Raw genomic sequence first — 15,513 nt, 5'->3', positions numbered from 1 at the left:
GTAACCTGGATTTTCTTTCCTAAGACTTTTAAGTTTGTTTTTTTTATGGTTCAACTGTTTTGTTTGTTAGAAGATAGTCCAGTAGCTTAAAATACAATCTTCGGAATGACGGAAAAGTAAATTGATTAAATGGCACGTTAACAGTATTAAACATTGGGCGTTTGACATTTACATTATCGGAAAGGGGCACTTGACTCTAACACTATTAGAAACAAGAAAAAAACAAATGACTGGCAGACACCCCATTGAAAAAAACATAAGCAAAAAAGAATCTCAAGAATACAAAAAAGCACAGTAAACATGCAATGGTGGGATGTATAAATACCGCGCCACGCCAAAAGGATATTATCAGAAATTGACTAAACAGTAAAGTTGAAAGATATACACAGACAAATAAAAAGAAAACTATATATAACACGTTAATTAGATGATATTAAGCAACATCCGTACCTATAATATGTAATTCAATACTAGCATGTATTATTCGTGAAGTTGATGTACCAGAGGGACATTTAAACTAATATGTAAGTCGCAGAAAAAAACAAACCTGACAACACCTTGCAAGAAATCTTGCTACCAGGGGATTCATATGTATATTATATAGAGCGCTGTTTATTTAATCAAATTTGTGGCTTTTATCTTGTATCGAGGATTTGGTATGGTGTATTCCAAGATTGACACAGCTGTAGTTACTGCCTCTGCATTATTAATGGCGATGTGTGTGTTGGTGTAAGGAGTAACTCGGAATCATCTAGACCAAATCCTTTGTCAAAGGCAATCCGACATTGTTTCCTCTGTGGTTGGTTGGGTGGAGATAATACTGGCGATGGCATGCCTTCCTGGCGTTGAATGGACTGATAACAATGTCCGCCTTAATGATGATCCCCTCAGATCCGGCTTGGTTTTACTAGAGTATGCCTATGGTTCCTTAGCCTTATTCCACGTTAACTGATCTGTCACCTGGTCAGTACTTGCCGAAAATTTCCATGCAGGTTCTTTTCCAGACACGTTCATGGCATCCAATAAAACATTTAATTCATCTGGGAATTCCATTATGATTTGTTCAAGAAGTGTGTTGTTTTGTGAGCTGTAATCAGTAAGGTTAACTAGTAATCTAGTAGAACAAGAAGTGTGTTGTGTTGTGAGCTGTGATCAGTGTGGTTAACTAGTAATCTAGTAGAACAAGAAGTGTGTTGTTTTGTGAGCTGTGATCAGTAAGGTTAACTAGTAATCTAGTAGAACAAGAAGTGTGTTGTTTTGTGAGCTGTGATCAGTAAGGTAAACTAGTAATCTAGTACAACAAGAAGTGTGTTGTTTTGTGAGCTGTGATCAGTAAGGTAATCTAGTAGAACAAGTGCAAAGAAGAGCTGTTCGATGAATACTTACAAAGAATACACAACACCAGCAGTGTTTCAGTGATGCTTCAAAAGCTAAACTGGCAAACCACACAAAAACACAAGCAGACTTCAAATGTTCCACAAATTTAAAACAATGAACATTTAATACCGTCGCAGGATATTCTAATAAACAGCAAGTCCAAAACAAGATCAACCAATCAACAAACGTACATACAACTCTAATGTAACAAAGACAGTTTTTAAATTATGAGTAAATAATTATGTTCTTGTTTGTTCATTAATTTACATTAAACAAAGAAATGGAATAAATCAATTCGTCTAATATAACACAATGTGTATACCATGTATATACAGATACAGCTATAGGAAGATGTGGTATGAGTTCCAATGAGACACTGAACTATCCATCCGAGTCACAATTTATAAAAATAAACTATTAAAGGTCTAGGTATCAGCTTCAATACAGAGCCTAGGCTCACACCGAACAGCAACTATAAAGGGCCCCAAAATTACTTATTTAAAACCAATGAAACGGGAAAACCAAATGTCTAATAACGTATTTATAAAAGACGAGAAACGGGAAAGTCTTAAATATTTTTTAAAAAAACTGCATGGGGTCGCTTAAAACTTAAACTTGAAATTTACATATCAATTGTCTATGTTCAAAGTTTTGATAAATTGAGCCATCACTGACCCCATCTCCCCTTATCACTTTAACAGTTGAATATAATATAATTGTCTAGTTTCTGCAAGATTTTGTAAACGGTTTAGAAATCTTTGGTTTCTGTGTGTATTTATAAAGTACAAACAAATATATATATAATTTGGGTAAATTTTTAATTGTGTGTTATCATGTACCCGATATAAGAAAATTCATGTCCATCTCAGGTATTTTAATTGAATATATCGATCGCACTGTATTTTGCCAACTACACAACAACTTGCATTGTGACGTCATAACATTATTGATCGTTAATAAAGCTATGTTAGCTACTTCTGAGATTACCAAGATAAACAGACTGTTGGTACCTGTCGATTCCCATATGGACAATTTTATTGTATAGGAAAAACATGACAAACAGTAGTTAAATTCTTCTTACATCAGATTTACAAAGGTGGTTCGGGAACACTTTTACAAACACACACATCGATAGTATAGTGTCAAAAACTTGGTAAAAAAGGGGAACAATAGTCGGTAAAAAATTATCAAATATCAACGTACATTTTTCCCGGGATATTACTCGTAAATATACGTTGATAGTGGCTCTTCCTATGTATAGAAACAAGTACCTGTGAAATGACCCCAAGAAATTGATACAACATTACAAAAACTACTAAATATGTAACAATTAAAACTTTATGTTGTACAAAATGTACCAGATCATGTTTTTTACTGACAGCTTATGACGTCTTTACACTAAATCCATTGGATGTTGAATGTGTACGGATTGATAATTTAGTGTTAGATGCATGAATTTTATATCAGTTGTTAGTGGCTTCGAACTAGCTGCCACTTAACTGCGTGTATTCTCAGATCTGTTTCTAGTGTTTTTGCTGTTTGGATGTTCAAGAACCTGTACACGTCCTCTTGTATTTTTGTCCATATGATGAGTTAAGCCTTGTTTAACTGATTTTTATAGTTCGTTCTGATGTTGTACTGTTATACCACTGTGTCAGGTTATAATTCGAATGAGGGTGGTATCACGTTAACATGTTAAACCCTGCAACATTATGTATGTATGTGCCTGTCCCAAGTCAGTAGCCTGTAATTCAGTTGTTATCGTTTGTTTCTGTGTTACATATTTGTTTTTCGTTAATTTTTTTTTATATGAATAAGGCCGTTAGTTTTCTCGTTTGAATTGTGTTACATTGTCATATCGGGGACTTTTATAGCTGACTATGCTGTACGGTTACCTATAGTTGCTAATTTCTGTGTCATTTTGGTCTCTTGTGGAGAGTTGTCTCAAAGACAATCATACCACATCTTCTTTTTTATATTCTTTCAATTAGTATAGTTACGTAATCGTTATAATTATATGTTTGCAAACCTGTCATAATTTATCTGTATACACATAACAGAGTCATTATAGATATGTTTTGCCCTGTAAGGCTTACACCATTGTCACAACGTACAAACATTTCAAAATGACCAATTCAAGATGGCTGTCATGGTCTTATAGAACCTATAAAGGGGTTTCAAACATATCCACATGGTGTTTATTTGCTTATCAATACTTTGACAATCCTATTCGATTGTTTTGTTTCAAAATGTCCATTTGGGAGCCTCCATTTGTTGGCACGTTCAAACTAGTTAAACACAAATTCATGCAAGTCAGGAGCTTTCAATTCAGTAGTTGTCATTTGTTGCTGTACATATCATATTTTGTTCATAGTATTTTGTACATAATCAGGTAGTTTACTTTCTCCTTCGAACATCTAGTATGGCTTAGTCTCAGTCTGTGCCTTTATATCTTCACATCAGCTTATATGGCTAACAGAAGTGCCCCAACGTGAGAAACGACTTCCCCATTACCAGCCATGCAAGTATGTTGAGTAGAAGAAACAGATCAATCCTGCTCTACATAAAAAAACTGAGGGAAACTTTGGTTTGACATGCGATGGAAATGCTTCACCTTTCCAAAAGAAAGCACTTTTCCCGTTGATACATATATGTCCAATGTTCAGAACAAAACCACTAAAAACATCGTTTTATCCCTGTATATATTTACGCTTTCAATTCCGTAAGAGTGTATGCACTCTAAAAATAAACCACGTTACCAGGTAGTTTAATTTATCTGGATATGTAACTTCTAGCCAGTGCACAATATCTGCAGAAAACTCACACTTTTGCGTCTAAGATGGGTCTTTATGTCCCATCCATTTGTCGTGCAGGGCCTTTGACTATGCGACCTCTCTCCTGGTTGGTCTCGTGAGAATAACTTTAGTCCGAATCCCAACTTACATGATGGAAGTTGTATCATTGGCAATCAAGATATCACATCATCATAACTTATATCTACATTTATCGCTATTTTGTGCATTTTTCCTTTGATCTTTTTTTGTGAAATATTTTCATATCATGCTACTCGCTTGAGATGGAAAATTATTGCTAGAAACTAAGCAGGCACGTGACGTTGCTAACGATATTGACATGAAACTGACAACGTCGTCAAAGGTAAACTAGTGATAAACAGATTATCACTGGTCATCTCAATTATATTGCCTTTCTCGCTTTCGCCGTCCCGACTCAAGCGAGAAAATTAATCTCGTTGAGATGATCAACGATAATCTATAAGTATCATATCCCTGAATCTCTATCCATAATTGCATGCAGGTCTTTATTATAATTGATCAGAAACTACAGCAAGTTGTATCGCCTTACTTAAATGAATGAATTTCGAAATCACTGATTCAAGTATTATTATGTCTACAAAGGTTGGAAGTAAGAGTTGTCTTTCTTTAATAATCACCTATTTAAGTAGCATAAATACCTTTTATTTGAAAAGTTAATTACATGATTAGCTATGAAAAGTCAAGAGAGAACACTTTCCCGCCAAAGGTTCAAAGGCTCATATCTTGAAAACTAGCACATTGCTATATATATATTTTTTTTTTTGCTTTTTTGGTTTCTTTAATAAACCCCTATAAATATATATATATATATATATAATACTTGTGTTGTAAAAAGCTTATTATTTTGAAACTGAGTAACGAACTTTTCTTTATTGTGATTGCTTATGTGCTGACTTCCAATCTGATGAGTTTTGATCAAATGAATATTAGTTTGTTCTAATGTTGTACTTCCCAAGGATAAGGACTTATTGAGTCTTCATTATATAAATAGTGTATATGAAAGCTATGAATAAGTGTTTCATTGGCATGTTTTTTCAGATTACAGTATTTTGCCAGTGGTGACAGAAATATAATAAAAAATTACGGCATGCCTTACAAGGAAAAGCAGGTGAAGCTTTAAAAACAGATGAGGATAGTTACATTCTATAGATGTTTAATTCATTGTTCCAAAAAAATATCATAGAAAAGAATATAAACATCATTGTAACAAAAACATATCATACCAAAACATATAAAAATCAATGTACCAACAAAATATCATAGCAAAGAATATAAACATCACTGTACCAAAAAAATATCATAGCAAAGAATATAAACATCACTGTACCATAAAAATATCATAGCAAAGCAAATAAACATCAATGTACCAAACAAATATCATAGCAAAGAATATAAACATCACTGTACCAAAAAAATATCATAGCAAAGCACATAAACATCACTGTACCAAAAAAATATCATAGCAAAGAATATAAACATCACTGTCGAAAAAAAATATCATAGCAAAGAATATAAGCATCACTGTTCCATAAAAATCATAGCAAAGCATATAAACATCACTGTACCATAAAAAATCATAGCAAAGAATATAAACTTCACTGAACCAAAAATATACAATAGCAACTAATAACGTACATCCGTTTTTTTAACGTCTGCTTTTTTTTTGCGATTTCATTACAAAATGCAATCACATATCTGTTCCGTTCAATACTACGTAACACCAAACTCCGTACAGTGATCGTTTCCATTTCGGAACTTTTTTCCCTTACTCCATCAATTTAGTGTAGAGTAGTATGCGGACCCGTATTCGGATCGGAACTGGAACTGCCGGGGAGTTTGACGTCACACTACACTCAATATGACCTCTTCCATACTTTTTTTGCGAACCTTTTCCTGTCAATCTCTAAACAAAAATGAAATTACATATGATGACTTTTTTATAAAAAGGAGTAGGTCCGGTAAGGGCCGATTTTGGCCTCAAATTTCAGTTCCATCTAACGAAAGTTTTTGGACACTTTTTAAACACTTAAGTGTCTATTTCATTGATTCGATTAGTTTATGTGAAAGATTTTAACTGATTGGGCCATTAAAAACGCTCTGATTCAAGCTTTAATATGGAAAATCTATCAAATATGCCAAAAAATGTCACTTTTCAGATGTTTTTTTGTCAAAAATGAAAGTGGCCGCATCCGTGTTCATCCTCAACCTTTATAAATGTTTTGTATTATCATCAAATACAACTTACATTTCAATATTATTAATGAACACGAATGCAGTCACTTTCATTTTAGACAGACCGTCAAAAAATTAACCAAGATTTTGAAGATTTCAGTAATTTAGCATGACTTAATGATGCTAGTACGCGATATTTGTACAACGTATTGTCAATAACAGCCCATATTTATGTAGTAGAAGCATTTTACTTTCCAAAATATAGTTTAAAGATTACATTTTCACAATTTTGTAAAACTGCTATATTTTAGGGCCAAAAAGGGGTCTTACTGATCCTACTCCTTTATCAATAAATCTTCAATTTTAAAAGAATAACACAAATTTTAATGAAATTTACTAAATATTTTTATGCTTATTTAATAAAAGCTGAATGTCGCACTTCTGTTATAGATTGTATTTCCTGTCAAATTATGTAAACAAAGAAGTCTGCAAAGGGATTATTTTTATTTCTGTATCGGTTTATTTGATACATATTTCACTTTTTATGGATTTCCTCTTCAATAAGTTTTAGCGAAAAAGCAATATTAAAGGGGAAAGAAATATAGTGCATGAAGGGGACTAAATTTAACCAATGAACTAGCCACCAAAAACTGTTATTTATCAGTCTCTATAATATCTCTATTTAATTTAATTACATCAATATAAAAAAATGTTCTTACTTCCCATCAATAAATAGGTGTATATAGTATATGTAATACTATAGTAATCATGGTAATGATTTCAATTTATTTCGAAGGCCCTAGGAATTATTATAGAAATCAATCAGGGACTGTCACATTTACCTCCACAGAAGACAAATTCATGTTGGCAAGATCCCCCGTTTCCGTTTGCCTGTTGCCACTAATTTATGATCTAAATTTTTGAAACTTTTTACTTATCATCATGATCATGATTATAATAATTATCAAATTGCCTGATTTATGTGAATGTTGCGAGTTGTCCCAACTTTTGAAATGCATCTATATATATTGGCTATATAAGGATGTAGCTAATAAATTATTTATTTATATATTAGTATTAAAATATTGAACACAACATAGTTTGAGATCAGTCATTTTTATAATCGTATTACAGGTATAACAGATTTGTTATCACAATTTTAAAAGTTAAAACATTATAGGACATTTAAAGTATTAAACATTTTTAAATTATGAATGTACCTTTGTCATGTTTATTTCTAAGGCATATAATGCAAGCTGTATAATGTGTTTTATTTACATAATTATGTTATGGTTAAGATGGCTCTACAAAATTCCACTTATAACCATGATAACAAGCAATTATTTAAACTTGGAATTATCGTTAATAATTGCATTTGCATAATATCAAGTGCATGAAAGTTTTGATAAATTCCATATTCATTTTGTTCTATGATGTAAGAGAGTAGTTTTCAATAGAATGTACTGTGCCGCTTACAACACTATATATACAAAATACCTTGTATGGGAAGTGGTATGGACTGCTCAAAACAAATAAACATCGGATTTATTCAAAAAGTAATACAATGTCATATATGTCATATATGTTTGAAGTCTAGAACCTGGTCTATCACATACAGTTAGTCCAGCAGGGGATGCTGGCAGTAAAGAAAAATCAGAGTAAGTAATTATCTTTAAGAATTCTAAATAAGTGATGTCAACACATTTCATATTATATTAAAAGAAGATGTGGTATTATTTCCAATATGAGACAACTTCCCACAAGAGACCAATTGACAAAAAAGAAATCACAGCTATAAGTCACTGTCAATCCTTTAACGATGAGAAAAGCTGTTATGGCTTAGTCAGCTAAAAAAGACCCAGTAATCACACATGTAAACAATTTAAATGACAAAACTTATGGCCTAATCAAAAAGCTAAAAAGTAGACGAAAAACAAATATGGAGCACAGCAACAAACAGCCACATCTGATTACATGATCTTGGCTTGGAACAGGCACATACGAACAGAATGTGGTGGGGTTGAAAATGTAACCAGGGACAGAGGTCTAACAGTACATCATGAACATGACCCAAAAATGTGGGCTACATGTCAATGAGATAGCCTCCCCCAATTAAAAAATCATTCAGAAGCCATTGATTTATAAACTGTGACATAACAAATGTATGCAAACACCAATATAATATTATAGTATTTTTCTTTGATATATGGTTACCAAGTTGCATAAATCGTGCTAATTTCTGATTTTACAGTATACTTTTGCTTTCCATTTAGGTTACAGCATTACTCTCCTTTTAAATTAACAAAATACATTATATGAAAGTCTGTATAAAATGGTAAATACACTTGCTGTATGTTGGTTCGAATCAAACTGCAGACAAACCAATGTATCTTAGTCTAGCTAGCTCTTAACACTCAAACTGTGAAAGCATTATTATGAGAATGTTGGTACAGGAAATATAAAAAATGTTATTTAATATAAAAATTAAAAAATATTTTGCTATGATTCCATTTAAAACAAAAGAATTCATTGAAAAATTAGCTTTTATTATATATTTTACAATATTTCTCATTTTCAACAATAGCAAATTAGGACAAAACATTTATCATTGATCAGAATGGCTTCACAGTGCTTACTGCTATTTTCGATGATGGTGCATTATTAACCTAGTTACAACTACATCAGGAATAGTTGATAATGACAGCACTATTTTATACATGTTATATTTTGAATTCTGTTTCATAATTTATCAGAAGATTGAATTCTTGATAAGGCTGTCGTTGCTTCACATACTATGCTGGTTGAGGCAATTCGTACAAACCCTTTAATGAAAATTACTGATGATAACTTGGATATGTATATCAGAACAAACCACCAAAGGACAGACAATAGCAACCAAGATATACACTGGTTTGCCTCTAATGCATTTTTCACCAGACTTAATAACCAAAATCTTCTGGAAAACACACCAGAAGTTAGTCCAGTTTATGTTGCTAATTTTGTTAGCATGATTGACTTGTTCCTAAATTTCTAATTTCTTTTTCAATTGGTTGAAGTATTATTTCTCATGGAATGTTATCTGATTACTCCTTTATTTAAACAGTAACTGTTTTAGTGTCCAATTAGTTACAAAGAAAAATTATATCCAAATCAATAATTAAATTTTTTATGAAATAATGACATAAATATAATTGGATACTGTTCTTTACAATACGATTCCTGTATTCTAATCTATTGATTTATTAAGAATTTGCAAACAATTGAGAAATGTAATGTTTGTATTCTTGCACATTCTCAGTCTGGAAATTAGGAAAATTAATGTAGTTGTAAGGTAGCATGCATTTATATATATGTTTAACATCTTTTTACAGCTTTAACTCATAAAAATTATTTAACACAACATGTTATTGAAGCCATTTTTGATGAGTTATGTTTTTCAGACTGATGTTTTCTTACATGTTACATGTTTTAATTACTTTTTGAGACTTGAGGTCAATATGTGTTTTTTAATATTCAATGGATTTTCATAATTTTAAAAATTTGATGATTAAATTGTACTATTAAAGAGCAATTGATAATATTATTTCAAGTTCTCAAGGTTATAGTATATGTTGTAAGTGTGGTCCAATTGAACATGTCAATTTCAAGATGGATTTCTTACATTTTTGCTGTTCATGAATTATTGTACTAGATGATTGTAAAATTTAATTCATTTTACATTTTTATACGTTTCTTTCACAGACAAAATTAATATTAAGACTACATAACATTATGCAAGTTTAAATATACATAAATTATGACTTTTTTAGGTTAGACTGACAGACATAGATGCAGAAATGTTTGTACTGACTGGAAGTGAAACAATGAAGCTTAATAATGTACAGAAGGTTTTAATATGTCTTCTTCTATGTAACAGGGGTGACTTTCAGTGGCTTAAAAATAAACAACCACAACATGTACCACATCGGCACAAATTTAAATCAAAATACAAAATGTATATGGAAACATAAAATTACACCTGTCCTCAATGGAATGGGATTGAGTAGTGCAAAATGTGATTATATCATGCATTTATGTGGAACATATTTCTACATATTTTTCCGCAAACCAAATGACTTTTGTTGTCGAAATAAATATGGGATATAATTAAGAAATAATTCATAGAAGCCATAGATTGTTCGAAATTTACACATGGCCTGGGCCGTAATATTCGAATTTTATCCTGAGCGTTAGCGAGGGATAAAATTAACGAATATCACGGCCCAGGCCATGTGTAAATTTTCAGCAATTTATGTCTTCCATGAATTATTTCGATTCTAATAGGACAAATACGGGCATTAAAAAACTGAAGCCAGGGTGGGTATGCTGTGTATATGGCTGTTCTTTTTTACTCCCTGTTAGATAAAGCTCAAACATCTTTATAAATATGTAACTTGCGTAGGTTATTTCGAGAATAACTGCTAGAAAAAAACTTTTTAATTCTTAAAGTATTCAAACCCAACATTTGCCATTTTTAATTTACATGTTTTTCTCGTAAGCTTCCGTCAAATCAAAAGTTGACGTTTTGTAACTAAGGAGCCGTCATGTTGACTTGCTGAAATGGGTAAATATGCGAATAATGCAATAGAATAGAAAATAAAACAAAACCTACCTAAAAAATCAGTTTTAATACAATATCATACGAATTCCGATGGTTCACGTAACAGAAAACTTTCAAGTTTAGCGGTTTCATTTGTATGACGTCATGTTTTGAAATGACTTAAATGCGCCAAAAAGATTAATAGACTTTCGCGGAATTTTATTTAATTTTATTTTGTTGATTTCTCCGAGCTCTTGTGCATTACTTCTTTTTATTATGCATACGAATAAGAATAAAAGTTATTTTGTCTTTTTAAATTGCACTTTTTAAAACAATAAAATCGGCAAAGGATCTGCAAATAGGTTCCAATACATGTAGATTTACGTGGGAAGTATATTGTAACAGCCATTATTATGCATATATCTGAGTCTGCGCTTAGTATATTTTATCGAGAATTTTATCACAGTGTTGTTATCAAAGCTAAAGAAGCACGTCATATTAGAATAGAAAATGAAATAAAGGATATCGTTAGCTGACTTTACTGTATCAACTTTGCTCATGGTTGAAGGCTGAAAGTGACCTTCATCTTAATATATGTGTCATTTAATCTCTTATGGACAACTATCTCATTGGCCATCATACCACATCTTCTTCAATCTTATCAACATAAGTTCTCATCAATTGCTCCTAGATTTGTTATATGTCGCTGTGTGAGCGACATATATAAAAACGAGGAGCAAGTGGTGAGAACTTAGTTCGATAAGATTGCATCTTTTTTTCATATATCGACACAAAACTTATATATAACAAAACACAAAATGCAGTAGAATAAGGTTTTAATTGTTATTCCTCATTTCAAAACGAGTAATGACTTCAACATGAAGTAAATACTCTCATCTCACTACATGTATAATATCATATGGAGCCTAGTACTTGTTTGATTGACTTTTATAAACATATTACATAAAAGAATAACAGAAGTAACAGAAATATCATTTCAATATAGTACCTTATATTCTATCATAATACATGTATTTCATTTGGCCTTTTTCATTTTATGTCACAGTGACAGCATGTCAAAGAAACAGCATGTCTATACGTTAAAAATAATAATGTTCAGAATGAATCGAAAAATGAAGACTGTCTGGATATAATGGGCGATTACGAGGATCAAATAATATATTTGCCCACAAAGGCATATTGTAATAAGGGAATTACAGTGAAACCTGGCTTAACCGAATCCTGCATAAAATAAAGACCTGTATAAACCAAAATTGTTCTGAAGCACGGTCATATCAAATTGTATTCGACGTGAACCTGTTAAAACCGAACATTCTTAATTCCTGAGAAGGTTCCTTTTAAACATGTTTCATTGTAGTTTCCCTTGCATACTGTTCATATTGAACGTCTTTTCGTATCTGATTTGGATTTCAGTATCCTTTCTATTATCATTTGCACATTGGATTTCTTACTAATATACAAAAAGTGTTGCATTTGTTCATGATAGACATCAACATTCAATTGAAATTTGAAATGTTGTAATATTTGTAATATCCCTATTACAGGAAATACAGAACAATAAGATAAAAATGGAGTAGTTTTAGGAAGAGTTATGTTGACCAGGGAGAGATTACACAATGCTAAAAACATCACATGTTTAGCTCCAACACCAAGGGGTAGATTTGAACATTTAGCCCCAGTCACTTGTGAACTTTGACATGTGAAGCAAGATCTCTTATCTGTATGTTTTATTGTATTTATACTTAGTACCTGTAGCAATTTTGTTATCACCAAGCATTCTGAGTGCAAGGACCATAACCCTCAACAAATTTCTAACTTTATTTGTTACTCGTCATGATAAAACAATATACAAAATTGTAAATCAATATCTTCAAGCTGTAAGAAAAGGTTTGGAGAAACAGATTTGACCAAATGCAAAACTAAAGTCCACTTCAACTTTGTGCTTATTTTGTTTCTTAAGTTATGCACTGTCATAGCATCAATTCTCTAGTCTTTTTTTTTTATTTCACCTTAGTGTATCCTTGATGTTGGATGTATAGGATTTTAAAAAACTACTTGCAATATTGAGGAATAAATTGAAGTTATTTTAACATTATCTATATGTCATTTTTTTTCGAAAGCATATAAAGCCTTATTTAAAAGCGTTCCTTGGTAGAGTGTGGAACTTTGTTTTACATGAAGACAGCATTAAGGAGGAATGATGTGAATGGAAATGTAAAATCCAACTACAATGCCCATGAGGAACTATTTCTGCTGTTTGTGAAAGCATTAATTCACGTAGCCTCAGATGAGATAAGGGATTGCATAGAACAGAACAGAGTCATTGTCCTTAGTAGTGTTTTTTCAAAAAATAATGGTTTGTATAATTTAATAATTTTCATATAATTATTTCATTGGTACGATAACATATGTTATTACTTTACATCCATGTACATTGAATGTAAAGATTTCAATTTGTACATGGATGCATGCTGACTATGATAGAACCATTTATGTCCCTTGAATATAAAGATTTCAATTTATACATGGAGGCTGACTGTGACAGAAAAATGTCTACATGGATGCATACTGGCTGTGACAGAACCATTTATGTTCATTGAATGTAAAGATTTCAATTTCTACAAAACTGCATGCTGACTGTGACAGAACCATTTATGTTCATTGAATGTAAAGATGTCAATTTCTACATGGATGCATGCGGACTGTGACAGAACCATTTATGTTCATTGAATGTAAATATTTCAATTTCTACATGGATGTATGCTGACTGTGACAGAACTATTAAGGTTCATTTGGAATGTAAAGATTTCAAATTCTATATAGATGCATGCAGACTGTGATAGAACCATTTATGTTCATTGAATGTAAAGATTTCAATTTCTACATGGATGCATGCTGACTCTGACAGAACCATTTATGTTCATTGAATGTAAAGATGTCAATTTGTACATGGAGGCTGACTGTGACAGAACACTTTCTACATGGATGCATACTGACTGTGATAGAACCGTTTATGTTCATTGAATGTAAAGATTTCAATTTCTACAAGGCTGCATGCTGACTGTGACAGAACCATTTATGTTCCTTGAATGTAAAGATGTCAATTTCTACATGGATGCATGCGGACTGTGACAGAACCATTTATGTTCATTGAAAGTAAATATTTCAATTTCTACATGGATGCATGCTGACTGTGACAGAACTTTTTATGTTCATTTGGAATGTAAAGATTTCAAATTATATATAGATGCATGCTGACTGTGACAGAACCATTTATGTTCATTGAATGTAAAGATTTAAATTTATATATGGCTGCAAGCTGACTGTGACAGAACCATTTAGGTTAATTGAATGTAAATATTTCAATTTCTACATGGATGCGTGCTGACAGTGACAGAACCATTTATGTTCATTGAATATAAAGATTTCAAATTCTACATGGATGCATGCTGACTGTGACAGAACCATTTATGTTCATTGAATGTAAAGATTTCAATTTCTACATGGCTGTATGCTGACTGTGACAAAACCATTTATGTTCATTGAATGTAAAGATTTCAATTTCTACAAGGCTGCATGCTGACTGTGACAGAACGATTTATGTTCCTTGAATGTAAAGATGTCAATTTCTACATTGATGCGTGCTGACTCTGACAGAACCATATATGTTCATTGAATATAAAGATTTCAAATTCTACATGGATGCATGCTGACTGTGACAGAAACATTTATGTTCATTGAGTGTAAAGATTTCAATTTCTACATGGCTGTATGCTGACTGTGACAGAACCATTTATGTTCATTGAATATGAAGATTTCAATTTCTACATGCATGCATGCTGACTGTGACAGAACCTTTTATGTTCATTGAATGTAAGGATTTCAAATTCTACATGGATGCATGCTGACTCTGACAGAACCATTTATGTTCATTGAATGTAAAGATTTCAAATTCTACATGGATGCATGCTGACTGTGACAGAACCATTTATGTTCATTGAATATAAAGATTTCAATTTCTACACGGATGCATGCTGACTGTTACAGAACCATTTATGTTCATTAAATGTAAATATTTCAATTTCTACATGGATGCATGCTGACTGTGACAGAACCATGCCATCAAGTTTTCCACATTTCATGAAAATTAGTTCGAAAGAAAAAACCAATGAGTCTACACTATTCAAAATAACATATTTATACAGCTTAAGTAAAAGACTGGAGGCTTTTCTATGTACACTTCATGACCAAGCTAAATAAATTGTAGGAATAACCTGGCAGATAGTCATAATATAAATACCTGTTGGTGACCTTCTGTTGTTGTTTGTTATATGGTCGGGTTGTTGTCTGTTTGACACATTCCCCATTTTCATTCTCAATTTCATATACATAAAAATTTAAACAGAGGATGAAGAAGATGAATCGATACACATTATAAAATTGTTTGTGCATGCAAATGAAGATTAACAGTTATTTTTAAGGTCTAGGATACAGTACAGATGATTATGTTTACAACTACTTCACAAATTT

The 15,513-nt window shown here is 31.9% G+C and overlaps 1 protein-coding gene across 1 annotated transcript in view; it reads left to right on the top strand.

Annotated features, from left to right (window-relative positions):
- Window positions 1-15,513, top strand: part of LOC139483478 (uncharacterized) — a 766,788-nt gene that overhangs the window by 583,809 nt on the left and 167,466 nt on the right. The window lies entirely within an intron of this gene.

This window comes from Mytilus edulis, chromosome 7 (genome assembly GCF_963676685.1).
Source record: "Mytilus edulis chromosome 7, xbMytEdul2.2, whole genome shotgun sequence".
Classification (NCBI taxonomy): domain Eukaryota; kingdom Metazoa; phylum Mollusca; class Bivalvia; order Mytilida; family Mytilidae; genus Mytilus; species Mytilus edulis.
This window is presented reverse-complemented; position numbering and strand designations above follow the sequence as displayed.